The sequence below is a fragment of the Myotis lucifugus genome, unplaced genomic scaffold (assembly GCF_000147115.1).
Source record: "Myotis lucifugus unplaced genomic scaffold, Myoluc2.0 scaffold_364, whole genome shotgun sequence".
Classification (NCBI taxonomy): Eukaryota; Metazoa; Chordata; class Mammalia; order Chiroptera; family Vespertilionidae; genus Myotis; species Myotis lucifugus.
Window position 1 is genome coordinate 301,578 of NW_005871412.1, and position 4,214 is coordinate 305,791.

At 38.3% G+C, this 4,214-nt stretch overlaps 1 protein-coding gene across 1 annotated transcript in view; it reads right to left on the reverse strand.

The window, feature by feature from the left end:
* The window catches only part of THSD7B (thrombospondin type 1 domain containing 7B), a 720,951-nt gene that overhangs the window by 227,394 nt on the left and 489,343 nt on the right, over window positions 1-4,214 (reverse strand). The gene's annotated exons all lie outside the window — the stretch shown is intronic.

Sequence of the window (4,214 nt, forward strand, 5' to 3'; positions counted from 1 at the left end):
CACAGCTCGGCAGCTCCTGCATTGAGCATCCGCCCCCTGGTGGTCAGTGTGCATCATAGCTACTGGCCCATTGGTCAGTGGCCTGTTGGCCAGTCAGCAGGTCACTTAGGCTTATATATATATAAATATACATAAGCCATGTACACAGACAATAGTGTGGTGAAGGCCTGGGGGTAGGGGGTGGGGTGTAGGGGGTCAATGGGAAAAGAAGGGGGACATATGAAATACTTTCAACAATAAAGGTAAATTTAGAAAAATAAAAAAATGAACTTTTCTATTCATAGCAGCTTAAGAGCTAGACAAGACTAGAAATCCCTTCTTATTGTTAAATTTCTATCCACCATTAGAAAATAAACTGCACAATTCCCTGATTTACCCATAACTGTATAACCAATCATATAAGGTGTTGGGTCACAGCCCCTCTGCGGACTCTGGAAATTGCATGAAGACACGAGGAGCCGCAAGCAGATGGGAGAGACTTTACTGCAGATAGAGAAGCCATTGCTAACAAGGAGCTACCAGACATAGCAGTTCCTCAACGTAGCTCCCCACAGCAGCCGCACACAGGCTGGTCAGCAACACATTTTTATACCAACTCAGACAAAAGAGGCTTCTTGCCAAATAGTGACATCAGTATTTGGGTTATAGAAAGGTGCGCCTGCACAGTGCCTTCAGGGAAACTGCAGCGTCATTGCCTTTGCTTATGGGTGTGGCAAATGGGCCTTTATCATCTGGCCTACTTAGGGCAGGGTCCCTACAGAAGGGGGCCAGGTTTTATACATAGCAGGCATTCAATATTTAGGTTTTTATCAAATGAATGAATAAATGAACCAATAGGTAGGTGCATCAGAATCATGGTGGAGTAAAACATTCCTCTCTTCTCTTCCCTTTTTATAACAATGAGTTAGACTTCTGTTGCCAAACAGAAGGCCTCCAGCACTACACTAAGAAACCTGCAGGCTTCTAGTTCATCTGCGCATCTGCAAATAAGTAAAGGAACCTGGTGGAGGCTGCAAATCCAAGGGAGACAGTGAACTGGTCCCACCCGCACTGGCTGCAATCAGGAAAGAAAGAACCTGGAGAGCACAGAACTGGGCAGACACCCAGGGGCAAGAGAATTTTAGAAAGTGCCCAACCTGCCTACAGGGAGGTTCCAGAATGCACTGGAGTTGGATAGGAAGGAGTTTGGATACAGAGAAGAGGGAAGAAGTTGCCAAGGTGGGTCCCCCTCCCTAAGGTGACAAGGCAAGAGGTTAGGCGTTTTGCGGTGGCAGTGGCTACCCTTCTGGCAGAGGAGGTAGAGAGCAGTGACCTTTCCCAAGGAGGATGTAATCACCACAATAAAAAATCTAGAATACATTCACAGAACATAAAAAAGGGAAGACAGCATACCACCATGAGAAACCACCAATTTACAAAAGCAGGTAGAAACAGAAGAAAAAAGAAACAACGAAGATAAAAATCAACTAGCAGACAAACAATAAGATGGCAGCAACAAGTCCTTACAGATCAATCACTCTAAATGTAAATAGATTGAATCGCTATCAAAAGGCAAAGAGTAGCTGACTGGATGAAAACAAGCAAGTAAAAAACAGAACAATGGGATACACACACCAATACCTAACTGTATACTGCCTACAGGAAACTTATTTCATCTCCAAAGACACCCACAGGCTCCAAGTGAAGGGATGAAAGAAGATATTCCTGGTAAGTAGAAACCAAAAGAATGTGGGTATAGCCATAGCCATACTTATTAAGTTAAAAAAAAAAAAGACTTTGCCGAAACCGGTTTGGCTCAGTGGATAGAGCGTCGGCCTGCGGACTGGAAGGTCCCGGGTTCGATTCCGGTCAAGGGCATGTACCTGGGTTGCGGGCACATCCCCAGTGGGAGATTTTCAGGAGGCGGCTGATCGATGTTTCTTTCTCATCGATCTTTCTAACTCTCTATCTCTCTCCCTTCCTCTCTGTAAAAAAAATCAATAAAATATATTTAAAAAAAAAAACTTCAATGAAAAATGTAACAAAAGACAAAGATAAAAAGGTTATGCTTTAATGATAAAGGGGTTAGTACATCAAGAAAATATAACAAACATCAACGTACATGTAGCCAACATCAGAGCACCTAAATATATTCTGCAAATACTAACAGGTTGGAGGGAGAAATAATGATACAATAATAGTAAGGGACTTCAATATCCCACTCTCAGCAATGGATAGATCAATCAAATTGAAAATCAGCAAAGAAATGTTAGAATTGAAACAAAATAGACTTGACATAAATAGAACATTCTACCCAATAGTAACAGAATACACGGTCTTCTCAACTGCACATAAAGCATTCTCTAGGATAGATCATGATAGGACATAAAACAACTCTTAGCAAATTTAAGCAGATTGAAATCATATCAACTATTTTCTGACTACAATGGTGTGAAACCAGAAATCAAGAAAAAAGCTGGGAAATCTATAAATATGTGAAAACCAAACAACACACTTCTGAACAATGAATGCGTCAAGTGAGAAATCAAAAGAAAAAGTTATCTCAAAACAAAAATGGAAAGACAATATATCAAACCTTATGGAATGCTAGAAAAGCAGTTCTGAGGAAAGTTTACAGTGATAACTGAATATATTTATATATTTGAAAGATTTAAAATAATTGAATTTTACTAGTATACCTCAAACAACTAGAAGAAGAAAAAAAATAAAAGTTAGGAGAATGATGGAAATAACCTAAAGGAAATAAAGATCGGCATAGAAATAAAATAAAGACTGAAAACACACACACAAAAGGATAAAAGAAACTAAGAGGTGGTATTTCAAAAATAAACAAAATTGACAAACATTTATCCTAACTAAGGGGGAAAAAAAAGGGGATAAGACTCAAATAAAACAAGAAATGAAAGAGGAGACATTACAATTGATACTACTGGAATACATAAGTGATCATAACAACTATAAGCCAACAAATTAGAAAGTGTAAAAGAAATGAATACATTTATAGAAACATACAACATACCAAGACTGAATCTGGAAGAATTAGAAAATCTGAATTGAATCAGTAATAAAAAACATACCAACATTGAAAACACTAAGAACAGATGGCTTCCCTGGTAAATTATACCAAACATTTTAAGAATTAGTGTTAATCCTTCTTAAACTTTTCAAAATAATTGTAGATAAGGAAAAACTTTCAAATTCATTCTACAAGGTCCGCATTACCCTAATACCAAAGTCAGATATGCAAACAACAACATAGATCAATATCACTTATAAATACAGGTGCAAAATGTACCAGTAAAATATTTGCAAACTGAATTAGACACTTTAAAAGGATTATATACCATGACCAAGTGGGATTAATCCCTGGAATACAAGGATGGTTCAGCATATACAAATTGAACACAATAAATTCCATTAATAGAATTAAATATAAAAATTAAATGATCATCATAAAAGATTTAGAAAAAGTACTTGACAAAAATGCAACATCCTTTCATATTAGAAAACCGTTTTCAACAGATTGGGTATACAAGGAATATACCTCAACATATTATATATATCCACTATATAATAAAAGGCAAATTGTTTCCTCAACTGGGAGTTTGACTCTCAGCCAACTGCCTGAGACCCCCTCCCCCCAGCCGTCCCCACCCCCAATTGACCCACCCCCTGATCTTGGGTGGGGCTGGCCAGCCAACCAGCCCTGATGACCCCAATCGGGACTGGGCAAGGTGACCTGATCAGCCTCGATTGCTGGCCAGGCCAAGGGGCCCCAGTCATGCATGAATTCATGCACCAGGCCTTTTAAGCAATATAGCCAACAATATTGTGTTATAACCAAACTTGGTAAAAGTCTAGAACTTCTTTTGTAAAATGGGTCTACTATTTCCTTATGATGTGTTTAATGTTTCTGAAAGTCAAATCATTGAAAACAATTCTATAGACTAACCTGGGAAACAAAAATGGCAGCACCGATTTAAAAAAAATCATTAAACTTTAAATTGCATTCATATATTGATACAGGTATATCTTAAAGACAAGCTAATACATTGACAATAAAGGGCAAACTATCATTTACCTGGACTTGTCTGAAAGAATTAAATTCAATTTGCCATTTCTGGTATTATTCAAAAAGCTTATTTAAAACTAAGGACCTTTGATAACAGAGAACCAGGAATCGACCATTTCCCCCTCCACCCTACCCCTGCCTA